Source organism: Spinacia oleracea, chromosome 3, assembly GCF_020520425.1.
Source record: "Spinacia oleracea cultivar Varoflay chromosome 3, BTI_SOV_V1, whole genome shotgun sequence".
NCBI lineage: Eukaryota > Viridiplantae > Streptophyta > Magnoliopsida > Caryophyllales > Amaranthaceae > Spinacia > Spinacia oleracea.
The window spans coordinates 16,619,838-16,639,973 of NC_079489.1; the positions used below are offsets into that span (position 1 = coordinate 16,619,838).

The 20,136-nt window shown below is 35.4% G+C and overlaps 1 long non-coding RNA gene across 1 annotated transcript; it reads left to right on the forward strand.

The window, feature by feature from the left end:
* Window positions 1-1,042: 1,042 nt before the first annotated feature.
* LOC130470681 (uncharacterized) lies at window positions 1,043-2,830 on the forward strand. Its single transcript, XR_008931409.1, has 2 exons — window positions 1,043-1,626; window positions 2,491-2,830. It is a non-coding gene; the product is annotated as an uncharacterized lncRNA (long non-coding RNA).
* Window positions 2,831-20,136: the final 17,306 nt, after the last annotated feature.

Consider the following 20,136-nt stretch of genomic DNA (forward strand, 5'->3'; position numbering starts at 1 on the left):
TATCGGCGCATGGTCTGAATGATAGATGGGAAAATGTAACACTTCAAAACAAGGGAACAATGATACCCACTCATCATCAGCAAGGTATCTATTTAGTCTCTTGCGAACCAATGTCTCCATCGAATTTCCATGCTCCCATGTGAATACAGTACCCTTGAAGCCCAGGTCACGAAGTGAGCATGAGTCTAGTGCTCCTCTTAATGCATCAAGAATGCGCTCTTGTCTTACTGCCACTCTCTCTTTCTCGGTCATACTAAGGATCTCAATAAAATAACTGAACATGACTGTCGGTAGAGGACTTCTTGCTTCCAGTATTGTCATGAGTTCCCAAGTCTTGAACTTCTCATCCGCTTTTGGCCACCCATACACCCCAATAGTTTTCTATATCGGCTCCCCATTCTCACTCCGCTTTGGTGGGTTAGTTTGTTTAGGTTGTATTTGGAGAACTTTGTTTATTTGCAAATTTAGCTGATGAAAAATAAAAAAATAAAAAAAACTTTTAAAGTAAAAACCCAACTGTTCAAAATAAGGTTGAAAAGTGATAGCTTGCTAAATTTACCAAATGTAGTTTTGTGTTTGAGATGTCACATGACTTCAAGTTCCTATCAATAAGTATTTTGGGTTAAGGATTCCCTTAACACCACCATCACCAACTCCCCCCCCACACACCCACACCCACCCTCTAAGAAAGTTTGGTCTTTGTAGTTGGGTCGGGTTAACATGTGAAGAGGAACTAAATATCCATAATTGTTATAGATAAGTAAAAACGTAACATGACAATTATGTAAATACATTGAAAGTTCAATGGTAGGAGTAGTAAAAATGAAAACAATGGTACTCCCTCCGTCTCGAAATACTCGCACTATTTTGACTGGACACACTTGTTAATTTTCAACTTTGATCACTAATATCTTGAACTACATATTATAAAACCTTATAAAATACTAATATTTGTTAAATATATATTAAGATGAAGCCAACAATATATTATATGCTAACATTTGTTTTCATATACTAGAAATAAAATAGGGTTAAAGTAAATTATGTAAACAGTGTAAAAAATAAAACAATGCGAGTATTCCGGGACACAAGGAGTACTCTGTATAAAAAAGAAAATGATATAAAAAAGGACAATGGTATATTGTACCCCTATTATGTGATTATAAACCCATAATGGTTACCTGCCAATTGCAAAACGAATATAAAAAATAAAAATCTCCTTTTCTCTCTCTACCCAAGAAAACCTAAAAACCCACAAAACCCTAGAGCCGCCGCCTCCTTCAGCAGGCTCGTTGGTGGCCGGAGTTTCAAAAGGTCGCCGGCGAGCCTGCTACCATTCTTATTAGCTTCGTGTCTTTGTGTTTCCGGTGGTGAAGAAGAAGACGGAGCCAAGCTTGTTCGAAAGGAAGCTTCTACCTCCTCTTTGTGTGTGCTTCTTGCCGGATCTTGTAATTTTTGGAGCCGCGCCGATCTAGTAGGTGGTTCCCCGATTAGCGAGTTCTTGTGTCTCACCTCAGCCTTGCTTGAAGTAGGGACAAGTTCTTTGAGGTAATCAACTTTGGGTCCTCCTATAAAGCAACCCGAACGCCGCCGTTGATAATCTCACCGGTAAAGATAAAGTTCGGGGTAAGAGATTCTTGTTTAGGGTAGGATTTCCTTTGTTTGGGTTGTTTCCTCTTATTTTCTGGGATTTTAGAGTTCGTTAATACCAAAGCTTTCCTTGTCGCCGCCGTTTTGTAGTGTCGGTTACGCCGATCTTAACGGCAAAGGTAAAGATTAGGTTAGGGTTTCTAATTTGGTATTAATTTTGGACTAATACCGGTGGATGTTCCACCTTCTCGGTTAGTAACTGAGTTTTTGGTTTGGTGACTTTGTTCTCTCCCTTCGTTAGTGCAACTTTTGTGACTTTGGTGTGTTGGTAGAATGTTTAATTTGTTAAGTCTCCTTGTTTTGTTGTTAGGAGTTTTCTTGTTCTGCCTTCACAAGTTGTGTTGGTTTGTAGTAATATGGGTTCTTTTTAAAATTGTTGGAATGTTTTCTTTTGAGTATGTTGAGTGTGGTAATGAATTGTGGTTTCCCCTTGTGTGTGTTTTGGTTAGATATACTGTGTGGGTATGTCTTCTTTGGAGGTTTGAGTTAACATGGAAGTTGGGACTTCTCAATAGGTATGTTTTGGAAGACTGTTTCTCTATTGGGTGGGAGCTTGAAGGTTTGTCAGGTTGTTCGACGAGGGAAGGAGTAGTGTGTATTAGAAAGGTTGGGTGTTCTCGGGGTTTATTTATGTGGTTGTGGGGATTAGTTGTTAATCCTCGTTTTAGGTTAGCGTTGAGATTTGTTCTCGACGCTTTCAAAATCTTTTATGTGAGCGCTGTTCATAGTATGCTACCCGAGTCATGTTTATTGACTCAAGACGCTTGTGTGCACTTCACAAGGTCTTTTCAAGAACCCTTTGACATTTTAACTCTTTCGCTTCTTCATTTGTCATCCAAGTTCCACAGGTTACTAAAGGAGACTCGGTCCAACTTCACCTCCACGTTTTATAAGGAAATCACAGCCATAAATGGCCTTGGCACGATTACGCCTCATTGGCGCTGTAAACAAGGAATTTTCAACACTCAAGGGCCGGCAACAGAAGAATCTATGTATTGTGTTTTTATAATCTTTGTAATGGTCTCTAAAGACCTTAGTGTTTTAGTTTTGTAAATTCTTTATTTATTACAAATTAAGCCTATGTCCAAAAAAAAAAAAAAAAAAAAATTGTGGTACCCGCCTCTCCTTCTCAGATCCGTACGGAGCAAGTTGATTAATGTAGTACTCGTACTCCGTAAAATTGTTGAAACACATAGTTATAGTCCTTGCCTAGAAGGTGGCAGGTTTGCTGTCCAAATCTCAGCGTATACCAAGCTGTGGTGGGCTCTCATTTCACAGTAGCTAGATTCAGACAATTTAACCTTTTCGGAGCTTAGTGCAAATCACCCAACAACCAGATTTTGGTTGGTGGGCAATTATGCATGGATTACTCATATTTTAAATGAATTAAAGTCCATCAAATACATCCATCATATTTTTTTATTTTTTTTGAAAACGTATCCATCATATTATATTATTTCCGACTGTTTTGACCAAATTTATAAAAGCCTATATATATTGCCCCTACTGTCTAAAATCGGACCGGACCGGATCAAATTGGAACTAATTAAACCCGAAAATTGATTTTTTTTTTAATGGAACGAGGTTCATACCGAAAAATTCCAATCCTGTCCATTTTGGATCGGATTTTTCAGGTCCGGTCCGATTCATGACTTATTTTGACCTGTTTTTTTAACTTTTTTTTGACATTTTTTAGATTTTCAATACGTAGTATTTACTCCTGCATATTCTGTGTTCATGAGTTTTTTTCTTCCTTCGTACGTAGAATATGTTCATCTCCTGTAAATTTTTTCTTCCTTCGTCATGTAGTGTAGGTGTTTTTCCTACAGTACCATTTTTGGTTATTATGCTTATACGTAGGGGTGCAAACGAGCCGAGCTTTACCCTGTTCATGTTCATGTTCATTTAACTTTTGCGAGAACGAACCCGAGCTCGAGCTTTTAACCGAGCTCAAAAATCAGTTCAAGCTCGGTTTGTTTAAAAGATTTTGTGTTCGCGAATTTTTCATGAACAACTCATTTATTAATCGAGCCGAGTTTATAAACGAGCTTTTTTCATGAACGAGCTTTCTTAAACGAGCTTTAGAGTATAACCACTTGAAAATCTAACAAATTATAATCATATCTAATAATAAAGATTAAAGTACATTACTTTTTTTGTTAAACAAACTAATAATTTAGAAATAGTCAAAGAGCACTAATTTAGCAATTAAAATTTCATTTCAAAATATTTTTATTCTATTATAGATTTCAAAAGTCAAAAACATGATTTTTATTTATATTTGAAAATGTAAATATGGTAAAATATGATACATAACATAACTAGACGAACTTGTTCATGAACATAAATGAACGAGTTGTTCATGAACTTAAATGAACAAGCATACATATGTTCATGTTCAAGCTCGTTTATTAACAGAGCTTCAAAAGTTGTTCAAGCTCTGATCGTTTAATAAATGAACAAACATGAACGAGCTTTAAACGAGCCCGAGCCCGAGCCCGAGTAGTTTCTTGACCGGCTCGGCTCATTTGCACCCCTACTTTTTTTTTTGACAAGTAAGAGAAGATTTATATATATCAACCACAACAATTTACAACCTTATCAGTACCAAGTACTGAAACACCAGCAAGGCTCACACAAAGCCCTAAACAGACCCAAAAAAGCTACTTACAAATTAGCAAACCAGTTAGCTTCACTAGTGCTAATTTTCTTTCCTATGAGTTTACTGGCTCTATTTTTTACACAAAACTGAATGTGTTGTACAGTGTGTTTGACTGTAGGAACAGACCCTTCCCATATAGAAGAGTTTCTAGCTTTCCAGATGAAGTAGACAACCCCAGTGATCACAACATAGGTGACCTTTCTTTTGAAACCAGAAGAGCAATATCTTCTAACCCACTGAAAGAGAGATATGAGAGATGATCTGCAGGTTCTGAAACCTAACCAATGCAACATAGCATTACAGCAGTCCTTGCTATATTTGCACTCAAAGAATAAGTGAGCTCCAGTGTCTGGATGGGACCCACATAAGCCACACATATTGTCACCACCAATGCCTAATGGGAACAACCTTGCTTTGGTTTTCAATCCGTCCTGTAAAGCCAGCCATCATATGATTCTGTGTTTGGCGATTCTGTGTTTGGGCACAGAGAACCTGTTCCAAACAAAAAGATTCCATCTAATCTTGTCCCTAAAACCTCTCAGCATTTTGTAAGTATCTTTGATGCAATATTTTGCAGAAGTGAGCCATACAGAGGAACCAACTATATTTGCACCCCTACTTATACGTTATATAAGATCTCATTTTAGTTGAATATAATCATCCGTACTTTTATTCTACCGAACAATCAACTAATCAAGTGTAAATATTCATAATTAAGTACAACTACAAAATATTCTACTACGAAGTGTATTTTATTAACGATCCGGGTCACCTGTCTGGACTCCGGGTTTTACCCAGACCGATCCGGTCCGGTTCCGATCCAAATTCCCACTATTGGTATAATTTATTTATTTTTTTGATATAGGCTTAATATTGCATAAATAAAGAGTCGTTACATAAATGTATACTATAATCTAAAAACTAAATTAAGGCCTTTATAGACCATTACACATACTACAATAACAAAACCCACAAGTAGACAACGAAAGGGAGGTGTGCTCTTCTCGTTTTGGCCCGTGATTGTTGGAAAAGCCTTCTGTACACCATCTACGTACGCGGTGACCTCTTACCAAGGCAATTTGTGGCTGAGTTCCCTTTATGAAAGATGGCGCTGATGATAAACCAATTACCGCTAGGAGTCTCCTGTAAATACATGTTGAACTTGGGAACAAGGAAAGGAGCGAAAGAGAAACAATATGACGGGGTAGGATAATAGACACTATTGCTCACAAGCGTCTAAACAAAGACTTGTTTAGAATTCTATGGACCCCCAAAAGATGTGGAGCAGTGTCCAGATAACGGTTTTTTAAAGCACTAAGAACAACTCTCAACGCTAACCTAAAAGGAGGGATAACAAAAGTTACCCTCTGCGACCAAAGGACAAGCCAAACCCGGGGGACATTGAACTTTCCCATTAACCATCACACCTTCCCTAACCAAACACCTAAAACACCAACCCCCAAGCCCACACTCATATCCAACAAAAATACACTTCATTCTTTCAACATCAGCTCCAATGGCGGGGAGTGAAACCTGACTAATAGTTCAGTAGGAACACTTGACAAGAGGGGGGATAAAGGTTTCTTAGGAACTTGGGTAAGTTTCTTGCGTAATTTAAACAATAAAGAAACAGTGATCAATAACAAATAAAGATATGAAACTGAGGAACCTTCTTGACACTAATCAAGAAGGAAAACCTCACAACTCTTTTGTATTAACGTAATACCTCTATTACAAATACACCCTTTAACTCGAGTTCCTCTCGAACACGAGTTCCTCACAGCAATCCCCGTTGATTACTGTGCTGCTGTTTCTCACTCTTTCTCTCTCTGACTTAACTCTAAGTCACTCAAGGATCACTCAACTCTTAACCCTGAAATACAATGTAGATAATAAAACTCTAGTACGTAATAAAGCTTATACGCAATAAGGAACTCAAGGAACACTCTTTTTGTAAACTGACTCTTTTAAAACGTTTAAGCTCTTTTTGGAATTTACTTGCAAAAATCAGTTCTGTTTGAAATAATGAATACACTTCTCCTTTTATAGAGGAGTTTTTCCTAGGGTTAGTTACTCATGTTTTCGTCAACTCCTACTAACTGTTACTGCTCAGTAACTTGAGCATAGTTGGAGTGAAACAAGGAAGACTAATTCCAACCACTAATTTGCAGGTTCAGTTGAGAAAATATTGAGAGTAGTTTTGGGATCAAGTAAAATCTTTTTCTTGGAAAACAAGAAAAATATAAATAGAATCATATGTTTTTTTTTAAATCATTTTATTTATTTTCAAAGATTTTCTAATTAAAACTACTTTACATTTACAGTTTATATTTTCAGTTAAAATGTACCAAAATGCTCATATTCCTTTCGTTCCAAATTACGCATAGACAATATTAAATACTTACATAAATCCTAAACATAAACTCATGTGTTATAGTATTCATGCTTGCACCTTTAGGAAGCTTCACTCAAAGTCTTCACAATTTGTTCCTTCTCTGGAACATCGAGGATCCACATAATATATGAGGATCTCGCCTCAGGAACTCGCCTAAGGATCTCGCCTTTCTAAACTTGCCAAATGGTTATTTCTTCAAAGTAATGTCTGACATTGATCAAATGACTTGCATATATTCTACTTTGATTAGTTTATCCAACTCAAGATCTACCTAACTTAGCATTGTCCATCAAAGGATCACGGGACCTAAATAGCAACATAACTTAACCAATAGTCAGGAGTTTGCTTTGTCATCATCAAAATTTTAGGGTCAACATTGACCCAAATTTAACTCCTCACACACACCAACAATCCCCAATTTTTTTTAACTACCTCTAAGGGGTAAAACCATCTTCAAACTGAACATACCATTAAGATACATCCAATTAAAACCAGAAAACCCAATTTAACACCAAAATGAACAATCCCATACGAACTACAACTAACAAAACCAAGAAGAAACCAACACATTACCATCCAAAATAATGCCTTCGCCGGAAATATATTAAAAACTAACCTAACGGTCAATACAAGACAAAGCAGAGGAGGCATACGGGAACATACTTAATCGGCAAAATCAAACCCAAAACTTGAAACGCTAAAAACCTTTACCGTCAAGGTCGGGGTGGGTCGGCACTACAAGACGACGGTGATTACCTTTACCGTCCAGATCGGGGTGGTCCAACACAAAACAAGACGGCGGCGATAAGAAGGGGTGAGGGAATAACTAGCCGATAAACCACAAGAACAATTCACCAAAAAACCAACAAGATCACACAACCCCAACCAACAATTTTACTTCCAAACACAAACCCTAATCCTAAAAGATTACCTTTACCGACGAACACCGGCGGCACCGAATAGAGCCGGGCTGGAAGAGGCTCAAAAGTTGTGACTTTAACCCGATTAATAACCTCCGATTACAAACAATAAGATCTTTGCTTGGAACTCGGGTGACCCGAGCTAGAGAACATGGAAACTAAAACCCGACGAGCAGTGGGGACGATCTAAGAGGAGGTGGAACCTCTACTTGGCTCCTCTTCCAACTTCTCCACTGAGAAGACACTGTCGATCTACGGTATCACAAACCCTAGGATATGAAAAGAAATTCTCGTCAGCGACCCGAGTTGAGCTGCGAACTTAGGTCGCCGGCAAGCAAGGATAGATATAGGTTTTGTGGTGTTTTTTTAGAGAGAGGGGAGAGCGATTTTTCGTAGAGAGAGAAACGGTAGTATGATTTTTTGTTTTGGCCTAAAGAGAGTAACAAAAGTAATGACATAGAAGGGATTTAATCTTGAGTTTTATATATTAATGTATATTATCTATTTTGATTGGGAAAAACAATATCATTAATAATCAACCAACTAACATCTACAATGATAAAATAGAGTTGCATACCACATATTTAGATAATACATAATTGTTATAATCACAACAATTACTATTCTGCATCCTACGCAACTCATAATCCCCAGCTTCTAGCTTGATGCGAGTAGTGATTTTCGATGTTTTCGCATCTTTTCAAGGAGAGCCCTTCACAATCTGCGCACGAATTATTCTGATCGTCGAGTTTATGGTAAACTCTAAGCCCGTATGTGTCCCATACCACCTTTCCAATTATTGTAACCCTAAAAATAAAATCCCCATCCATAAATGAGAATTGGGAACAACCCAAAAATAAACAGGAAACAACCCAAAAATAAATAGGAAACAACCCAAAAATAAATTGGGAACAAACCAACGAAAAAACGAGAAAACAAAAAAAGGAACATAAAAAAGAGAAACTAATGGAAAAACAAGAATAGTCTAATTTCTGACATGAACAACCAAAAAACTGAAACTCTGAAAACATAAGAGAGACGAAAAAGAAAGGAAAGAGAAATCATGAATTTTTATTATCTAAACTTTAATTAACTAAATAAATCGATTCAATTTTTTAGAGGTGGGATGTCTGATGTTTGGCGTCCAGTGCCCACGTGACAAAACTGTGGGTATTGAGTATTGACGTCCCAGCGGATCCCTCACGAAACTAGGAGAAAAGAACATGCACAAATCATTGGCTTTTCCTGTTGCATAGATTGAATAATGGTGTTACTTGGTACTCCAGAACATATTTTTATTTGAACTGTTTCACGTGATTGTCTCAAATCTAAACTTTTAGTATTTAGTCCGTAATAGACTATTAGTATAATCAAAATTCCAAAATGAAAATACTCGTTGTCTTATCATTAAGGTGAAGATGGAGTATTATAAAATACAGAACAATTATAAAGTACCATCAACTTATCATCAAAGTGAAGTTGCATAGTTGCCGTTGCCGTTGCCTGATCAAATAGAGCAGTTGGGTTCATTCATTTTTATAGAGGGGCCAATAGAGTCGCATATTGGCTAACTAATCATGATTAATCAAACTTCAATATTAAAAATAATGCAAATTCCTCCTCTTAAGTTGGGTCATATCATTTGTGAAGACTTGGAGTGCCACTCCTAATTACGTACTACTCCGTACTAGTTAATTTGCCTTTTGGTGCTTCCTTTTGGGGACTTGCCCCTCGTTTGTACCAAAAATAAAATAATAACAATTAGAAAAAGAAGAAAAAAAAAATGCATATTTTGAGGTTTTTGACTCTTCAAGTGGTTACAGGCTACATAGCCTACATGGTCCTCACGACCTCACTCTCATAGTCTCATTGCCTCTTGTTTAACTATAGTAAATTCATGTCTAAAATTCCAAACTGGAACCGTCTAAGCTACAAATTAGGCCAGGCATCAAAATACTAAAAGCTACAACAACAATACCAAAGTGTCGGGGTGCATTAATAACAATTACCCACTCCATATTTTTTAAGCAGTCACATGTTAAACCGGCACAAAAATTAAGGAAACATAGTAGAAATTGATACTACCTCTGTTTCATAAAGTTTTTTACAATCACTATTTGTATGGATTCCAATTCAATATTTAACTACTAATATATCCAATTTCATATGTGAAAATTTATAAAAAGTTGATATTCTGAAAATGAATAACGAGACCAATCTAACAAAATCTTACATGTAACATTTTGATGTATAAAATAGTGGGAAATTACGGTCAAAGTTTTCATACTATGGACACATTTTCCAAAGCGTAAAGAACTTTTGAAACGGATGTAGTATAATAATGATGCAAGTGGGGTAAATTGACAATGAGAAAATATTTTTTTTTTAAAAAAACAATTAGGTGAAAACGTTACCGAAATGGATTTATTTATGATTTAAGTGGGCTCATAAAAAAGTGAAAAAAATATAATAAACAATTGGAGAGTGGATGTAAAAGTTACTAAAATGGAATTGTGACTCTTAAAAAAATACGGTCGGAAGTAATAATAATTGAGACTATTGAAAAAATACAGAAGAGGTATTTTATATAGTGTGTTTTATCCAACTATCCAAGTTTAGTTTACGACTAAATGAAAATGTGTTATTTTCACCTGATTTTCATTTATTTGTTCTGAATGTATTTTATATGAACTTAACTAAATTTATTTGAACTTATTAAAATTTATCTGAACTTATCAAAAGTTCTCAAAACTTACAGTAGTTAAAATTGAATTTGACCCATCATTTTTTCCCTAAACATATCTTATATGAAATTATTTTTCCTAAAATAAGTGAAATTAAAGTGAAGATAACAGAGGCTAAAATAAGACTATACTAATAAGTTTAGATACAAGTTATAATATCACAGTTTCTTTTTTCATCCCTCACAATTTAATCGTCGTACTTTTTCCCTTCCCAATATCAAAAGTTAAGGCTTCACTCATTATCTCAATCAAATCAAATATTTATCCATTACCTCTCATTATACCTACTTTTTCTATTAAAAATATAATACTCCGTATATAAGTCAAGGTTTATTTATCGCATAACACTTCGTGAAAAATTAATACGGTGATTAAATAGGGATTGAGTGAATATGTTCTAATAAGTTTAGATAAGTTCAGTTATATTTAACACGGTGTGTTTTTAATGAAAATCAGATGAATATAAATCACATTTAGAGGATTTTACTAAAATAACCTTATTTTATTATAAATTTTATACTAACTGTGTTTGTCACAACAGGGCCGTCTCCGACAATTTGGAGGCACTGTGCTAAACTATAGATATTGGGCCCTATAAATTTTTACGGGCAATTATTTAATGTAAAACACATAATTATTATATTAATATTGTTTCATGTAAATGTTTGATGGACATGAAAAAATAAAATAAAATAAAAAAGGGGTCTTGGGAAGATTCGAACCCAGGTCTCATCTACCACACATATGAGTCCTTACCAACTGGGATAAAGATTACATATTGGCTAATAAAGTAGTTGTTAAATATATAATATTTATTCTTGGGGGTTTACCCAACATAATTTCTTTTTGGGGCCCCAAAATTTTGTGGCCCGGTGCTGGAGATCCGCCTGGACCTCCCTTTAGTCGGCCCTGTGTCACAACAATTATAATTTTAATAGCTAGAACACGATATGTGATGACAAATGTGTATGGATATCAATGTTTTACATTAACAAAATTATTGCATAAATTCTTATTTAAAGGTGGTGTACAGTAAGCATTGTAAATCGGAGTAAAAATTAACTTAAAATACATAATAATTAGCCCATTATAACATAATAGTTATTTATTTTTTAGTGATAACCATTTTTATTATAATAAATATCATTCTTTCAAAATCACTAGTAATGTATATAGATAAACATTTATCCCTTTAAAATGTTTATCTATCAATTTTTTTTCATATTATAAAAGTTAGGAAATTTTGGTATTTACTACCTTTAAAATACACCACTTTTGTATTTACTACCTTATGAAATTTTTATTTTAAATTACTACCTTAAACTTCCAGATTTTTTTTATTTACTACCACTTTATAGTTTTCTCATTTTAAAATTAAGTTATCTCTTTCGTTACTTAATCGTTTAAAGTGATTCGAAGTTCATTATTTTCCTTTTTCTATAGGGATTTCATTGAGAACGTCATTTCAAAAAAATTCGTTTGATAATTCATAAATATTTTAAACTTTTAAAAATAATATTTAATTTGTTTAAACTTTTACGAAATGTTAAACGGTAAGATCCCTATGGAATCCTTACATATAAATGAGAAGAATGAGCTTTGAATCACTTAAAATGATTAAGAAACGAAAGAGATATCTCAATTTTAAAATGAGAAAACTGTAAAATGGTAGTGAATACAAAAAAAATGGAACTTTAAGGTAGTAATTTAAAATAAAATTTTCATAAGGTAGTAAATACAAAAGTGGTGAATTTTTAAGGTAGTAAATACCAAAAAATCCTAAAAGTTATTCAAAACATGTTAAAAGTTACAAAGTACTTCACAAAAGTTATCTCGAAGTATAATAAATTTGGGAAACTTTTGTGTAAGACCGTCTGACATAACCGTTAAGGAAAGACCTTGCGTGTCATGCTGACATCATCATTTAAAAAACATCGATTTTTTTCCGAATTTATTTTTTAGTACTAACTAAACTAGTGTCAAACTTAACTAATCGGAAAAAAAATAGTTAAAATAAAAAAACAAACAAACTGTTACATTCACGAATCGAATAGCTGTAACTTTTAAACAAAATTTTTACTAACTAAAACAAATTTAATCTTAACTAAAACAAATTTAGTCTTAACTAACCCTAGGAAATTCTTAAATGAAACTCAGAAGAAAATAACCAAAACTCAAATTTCATAACTAAAACTCATAAAACTTTGACTAAAACTTTTGAAATCTTAGTTTAAGCTCAAAAAATTTTAACAAAACTTCAGCTAAATCTTATCTAATACTTCTGAAATGATAACTAAAACTAATAAAATCTTAACTAAAACTTAGAAACCTTAGAATTGGGATCCTTTTTTAACTCAAGCCGACGAAGTTATATTAATAAGATACTAAAATGTACATCGGGAAAAAGCCTTGCAAAGCAAGGGCAAAATTATCAAAGTACCAATAAAACCAAGGCCCCACAACCATGACTGAAAAAACCCCCCAAGAACCAAAAACTTGCCAAAAAGGGGCATAAACACCTACAATTCGTAGCCTTGGTAGTCTTAAGACGCGAAGAAAAAAAAAGTATTAGTAAATAAACTTCAAGCAAAGGAAGCATGAATCTCCATGGCGTATGCATTATCTTCCTCCAAAATTGCTTGAAAACCTTGTAAAACTAAAGCACTTCAGTTGTTGGTAATCTCCCCATCCTCTACTTCAACAATTTCAATTGCTGTATCCATTGTTGAACCACCAACAACAAAAGGTGTGAAAGATATCCCTTTACCCTTATCCTGTTTCCCTTTGTCAATGTTTTTCAAATTATCCACGGCTCCCTTGATGTCTGTAACAATTGGACCAAAAACCAGTTGAGCAGATGTTCCTGAAGTTGCCACCCGATTCAAAGTATCTGCATTATCATATGAACGTTTGGCCCCTACAATTGAATTGGCCTCATCTCTCGCATTTCTTCTTATCGTATCAACATAGGCCGGATTTGCATTCTCAAAGTCAGCCTCATAATCACTCTTGGCACATGAAGGAATAATATAGTGTAATTTGCTTCCAACGGCCATGATAAGAGAATGAGCAGCAAGGGAATGAGCCACTTTGTTACAAAATTTTGGAATGTGAGTCAGATCCCCCACCCAGTTCTGAGTGAGAAGATGTGCAACTTCCCTCAAGACAGGGCCCAGTTCATGATGATCTTGCTCTTTAATCTTTTCTAGAAGCACTTTGAGATTTAAAGCATCTGTTTCTATCTCCAACTTCTCAAACTTGAAGTCTCTTGCAATTATGAGTCCCTCTCTTAATGCATAAAGTTCTGCAACAAGAGGAGAACATACAGTGAATTTACTGGAGAAACCCACAAACCACGAGCCAGTTGACCTTCTGAACACTCCTCCACCTCCTGCTACTACATCTGACTTCCAGGCTCCATCTACATTTAACTTCATGACTCCTTCTTTTGGAGGAAACCAGGTCTTTTTACTCATTCCTGGAACTTGATTGTCACCTATTTCCTTTCCCTGTGAGCAATTGTTAGCAAAAGTCCAATCTACATAAAAGGCATTGTAAAGAGAAAAGGCAGATTTCATTTTGATATCAAAAACTACTCTATTCCTGGATAACCAAATCTGCCATATAGCAGTTATGAACAAACTTTTCCATTTCATTGAATTGTTTAGGTTAAAATTGATCCATGTAGTCTAATATGAATTGTAAAAAGTATTAAAATCAAATTTAGATTTAGACCAAATGCGTTGGAAAATATAAGTCCATAAAATACTAGATTGAGGACAATCTCTAAACAGGTGCATATGATTTTCAATATGTAAGTGGCATCAAGAACAAGTTGGAGAAATTTGAGGAATAAACTGATTTAAATTCCCTGCCACAGGTAGAATCTGGTGAGCACAGTTCCAAAGCAGCATTTTATATTTATAAGGTCCTATGATCTTCCGAACTTTGTGCCAAATAATGTTATTTAAAGCAGGACAATGATTGCTATTTAATTGGGAATAATAAGCTGATTTAATATTAAAGCAACCATTCTTAGAATAAATCCATCTTATAAAATCTGTCTCCTTGCAGTTATTAGAGAGAGGATAGGAAAGGATTAAGGATTTAATATGAGAGGGAAGGAGATGATCAATATCATCAAGATACCAAGTTCCATAACCGAATAATATGACTAACAAACCAATGAGCTTTGGAATCAGGGATTGTAATTCCTTCAGTTTTATACAATGGTTGATTACCAATCCAATGATGATACCATAAAGAGGTACTCTCACCATTCCCAATACCAATAATAATTCCACGTTCAAGGATAGGACGACCTTTAAGAATGTCCCTCCATAAAGGAGATTGATTGTTATTTGGAACGCAGTTGAAAAGGTTTGAATGTTTGAGATATTTTTCCTTTAAAATTTTCACCCACAATTTGTCTGGGTTAGTTAAAACAGTCCAACCCAATTTGGCCATAAAAGCTAGGTTCCATTCTTTTAATTTCCTAATTCCTAAACCACCTTCATTAATTGGTCTAGTAATCTTATCCCAAGAAAGTCTAGACATATACCTACTCCTTTCAACCTTATTCCATAAAAATTTCCTACAATATTTTTCCAAGGCATAAGTAATGGAAGTAGGAAGAATATTGGTCTGCATAGCATAGAGAGGATAAGAATTTAACACAGATTTAATTAGGGTGCACCTCCCTGCCATATTAAGAAGCTTAGCTTGCCAACCCCTCACCCTATCCATAGATTTATCTAAAAGACCTAGGTAATTAGAAATCTTTAACTTATTTGGTCTAATATCCACTCCTAGGTATTTTCCAAAAGAAGAAGAAATTTTAAAACCAAATCCTCCAGCAATATCTTCTCTGATGGAATGATGAAGATTGGAAGGGAAAATAAGAGTTGACTTATTCATGCTAATTTTTAACCCAGACTTATCTCCAAAATTTTTTAAAGTTTCCATAATATTAATCAGAGAATCCTTGTTTGCTATACTGAACAGGAAAACATCATCCGCGTAAAAAACATGAGATATTCTAATATTTCTAGTGATAGCAATAGGCTTCCAATTATGAGAATTCACCTCATGCTCAATAAGAGTAGATAATCTATCAAGGCATAAAACAAAAATGTAAGAGGAAAGGGGGTCACCCTGACGAATTCCCCTCGAAGGTTTGAAAGCATTACAGATTTCTCCATTCCAAAGAATGGAAATGGAAGGAGTTGAAATGCAAGACATTATAAGATCGATCATTTTAGAAGGAAAATTAAAATAGAGGAGGGTTTCTCTAACAAAATCCCACTCTATACTATCGTAAGCCTTGGTGATTTCTAACTTTAAAGCCATGATCTTATTTCTTTTTTTAACTTTATGAAAGTGATGAGCCATTTCTTTAACAAGGATAACATTATCCTCTATACCCCGACCATGAATGAAACTAGATTGGAACGGACTTATAATTCGTCCTAAAATATTTTTTAATCTTGAAGAAATAATTTTAGTAATAAGCTTATAAATAGTATTACATAATCCTATCGGTCTAAATTCCGCAATAGTGTCGGGGCACGAACTTTTAGGAATAAGGGTAATATAAGAATGATTTATATCTTCCGGAGTAGTACCATTAAGAAAACAATCATTGCAAAAGTCAAAAATAATATTTCCTAGTTGTGACCAATGCTTTTGAAAAAAAATTGGTTGGATCCCATCTGGGCCTGGTGCCTTGATAGGATCCATAGCAAAAAGATTGTTACGAACTTCTTCCATAGAAATAGGGGAATTCAACATGTTAAATTCGTCATGATTAATGGCCAAACTACTATGCATGTCACAATTTAAATTGCCATACAAACGAGTAGTGGTAAAAAGATTTTGAAAACAAGTCGTAGCCATACTTTTCAATTGATTTTGATCCGTAATCCACTCATCATTACTGTTTTTTAAAGCTTGGATTCTGCCTCTTGATTTCTTAATGTTAGCTATCATATGGAAATACTTGGTATTAAAATCCCCATATTTTCTCCAATTCATGCCTGATTTTTGGGCCCAAATCAAACGCTCCTTATTTAAAATATCATTTAGGTGTTGTATCAGGATTTTTTCTAAATTCACTAAATACCCTGAGTAATTCTTACTTAAAGCAATCTGTATTCCATCAATTCTTGCTAAAAGATTCTTCTTTTGTTTTTTTAAATTACCGAAGATGTTATGATTCCACGTAGGGATAGAATTAAGAAATTCATCTCTTCCCTGCAGAAAAGAATTATTTGGAAAATTCCAATTACTAATAAAGTAATTAGTAAAATCAGGATGTGTTAACCACACTTCTTTGCATCTAAAAGGAAACGGCCCTGTAGCAGTAATATTTGACAGAGTAATTAAAAGAGGTGAATGGTCAGAATGAGTACGAGGTAAGTGATGAACCTTAGTATGAGGATAAGCTTCCATCCATGGTGAGTTTGCTAAAGCGCGATCAAGCCTTTCCTGAATGAGGTTATGCCCATCCCTAGCATTAGTCCAAGTAAAAGGACAACCACTAAACCCCAAATCCACTAGCCCAGCATCATCCATGAAGTTGACCGTATATTTTCCTTGATTGACACGAAAGGGCCTTCCTCCCTTTTTCTCAGATTGGCTGGTAATTTCGTTCATATCCCCCACCACTAGCCAAGGAGTACTTTTAGGAGGTAAGTTTGATTGGAGAGAATTCCAGTGGTTAAACTTTTCACCAGACGAACTTGGTGCATGCATGGCAGTTACAATACCCACTTTCCCCAGATTTTTAAAATGAAAAAGAGAGTGAAAATAGGTATTTTCAGCATAAAAAAGAACCATATCCACCATTTTTTTCCAAAACACCCAAATTCCCCCTCTTGTCCCTACAGGTCTAACTACCCTGAAGTCTGAAAATTTTAAGGTTATCATCGTCTCCCTAGCCCTTGAACCATCAGCCTTGGTTTCCAAAAAAATGAAAATGTCTGGGTTTTGATTAAAAACAACTTCTTTTGCATGAGCTAAAAACAAGTTTCTATTCGCCCCCCTCACATTCCACATGCAAATTTTCATTTGTAAATCAGGTTTAGTTAAAGCTAAGTTAATTTTTACCAAACCTTGAGAATCAGATGGCTAGCGGATTAAGTAGCTCTCCCAATCCTTCCAGAATTATGGAGCTCCTAGTTTGGGGATGTCTCCAGGCGAATCGGTGTTAGATAGGTGAATATTTGACGCTGGGCTAGGGGGGATTCCAGTACCGGCCCTGAATCTGAAGACCCACTACCTCCTCCCTTGAAATGTACATTGCTGTAAGGCGTTCGTGGTGCCCCATGTCTTGACCTAGTGTTTCGAACCGTAAGGGCATTATTGGTACCCCTCTTGGCAGTGGTGGAAGTGGTTGCCTTTGTAAAATCGGGCCGTGAGTTGCTGGTGAGAATTTCCAATTTTTCTGATTGTATAAGTGTCGAGGACCCACCTCTATCGTTGATTTGGGGCCGAAGTTCCCGTTGAAAGACTGGGGTTGATGGTGCGCATGGTATGGTCGTGCTTGATAATTGAGAGTATTCAATTTGGTCAGGCTGCCCTTTAGCTCTTCCATTGAAGCCGTCTTCATCTCCCTGGTCTTGTATGTCATGATCGGAGATGTTGGAAACAAATTCATAGTTTTTGGAGGTTTCATTCCCCATGGATCTTCCGGCAAGATTGGCGAGACATTGACCGGAATCCGTGAGAGATCCTTCCTCTTCCGAAGTTCTACTAGTCTTCTTTGATAAGTTATTGGTGGTGGTGAGTTGAGAATTTCCGGTATCTCTTTCTGAAACTCTGGTTCCATGGGAAAGAGAGAGAGAAAAAGGTTGAGGAAGTGAAGAAGATGAGTGGTTAGAAGAGTTGGGAACAGTAGAAAATGAAGTAGAGGAGAGAGACTGAGGAAGTTGTTGGTTTGCAGTGGTATTTAAAACCAAGGCGGAAAAGGTAGTCGAAGGGTTTAAAAGGTGTTCCACCAATGGAGAAGAACCCAATTGAGTTGAACTCTGCGCCACGTGTTGGTGAAGTTCTTCAGCTCCCTCTCCGCAGTTCTTAGTTAAGTTATCTTCTAAATCTTTCTCATTATTATTCTGTAAATTAAAAAGATTTGTTTTGCTGCTATCCTTGGATTGGCTAAAAAGATTTATTGAATTGCCTTTCCCAGGCAAAGAAGAAGAAGAGTTATTTGCTCCAGCATTTAAAACTGTAGATTTATGTTTTTCATATTCATTAATTCTCGAATTACTGACCCTATTTCTAGAACTCTCAAATCTGTTTTTATTGTTGCTTTTCTTATTTGTAACAAGGGTCCAAGGCCCATAATTCTGATGCTCTAGACCTAATCCCTTATCCTCACTTCCCAAAACCGTATCATTGTTTTGGATTATATTATTAGATAAACCTAGATTAGCCCGATTTTCTAGGTTATGAGTGGTACTAGTAATATTGTTATTGATATGATCATTATTGGTATCCTTCTCACCCGTAGTGTGCTTATTCGGACAATTAAAGTGCGTATGACCTATAATACCGCAATGAAAACAAAGCGTAGCAATATTCTCGTACAAAACATTCTGCCAATCCCCTCCTACCCAAACCTTAGATACTAAAGGTTGTTGAAGATCAATCTCAATACATACTCGGGCATATCTGGCCCGTGTTAACTTATCGGTCGCGTAATCTACCTTTATCGGTTTTCCTGCTATCTTAGCAATACTAAATAGCGCATCTTTATCATAATATTCAACTGGTAATTCCGCAAATCTAACCCAAACCGTCATTTTATCAAAATCATTAATAGAGGGTCTAAAATTTGGCTTCCAAGTAGTAATCATAATGTAATGATCTAGGATAAACCATGGTCCCCCAAAGAGAGCTCGTTCGTAATCCTCCTCCATAGAAAATCTATAGAAGAAAATTCCTTTACCTACATCAATAGTTTCTAAGGATCCTTTGATTCTCCACATAGATCTAACTCGAGCATCCATAAAGGCTAGCTTAGGATTAAGGCCTAAACATTTGCCCATTAGCGTGAGCTTCCATGGTGATCTCAACCTATTTAAAGTATTCTTATCAAATTGAACCACGAATTCACCTCGAGGAGCCATGGTTTCCTCTTCTTCATTCCAATCCTTTGAAGAAACTACAATTTTTTTCGCTTCCTCAAACCATTGTGTTGATTTAGAAACAACTTCTCTAAAAGATATTGAACTTACCTTGCTTGACAGACGAGAAATAGGACTTTCTTCTGAGATTCCACGATTCTCTTTGACAAATTGTGTTGTAGAGTTGCCTTGTTTATTTGTAATTCTCTCATCATCATCATCCTGCATCTCTACATCTTTTGGTATAGGAGGGGGGGGGGGGGGGGGAGGCGATTCCTCCTCCATTCCAACTAGGGTTGAAGATACTCAAAGTGGACTTTGCTACTTTTCTCTCAAGACCTTTCTCTCACTAAAAAGTGCTACTTTTAGAATTGGGATCCACTGAAGCTAAAAAGTTTAAATAAAAAGGAATCATGGGTGACATTAAAGGTGATCTTTTTTATAAGGTCGCCTTATATAAAAGTTTGTAAATAAATTTGTACACCTTTAGTATACCAGACCTTTTGAAATTATTGTGAAACACGGAGTATTCGGTGTAAGGTTAATTTGGAAGAGATTTTACTACCGAGTAACAATTTCATTTTCAGAATTTTTATTTAGGTTAAATTATTTTTTACCACCTAAAAAATAGATAAATTGT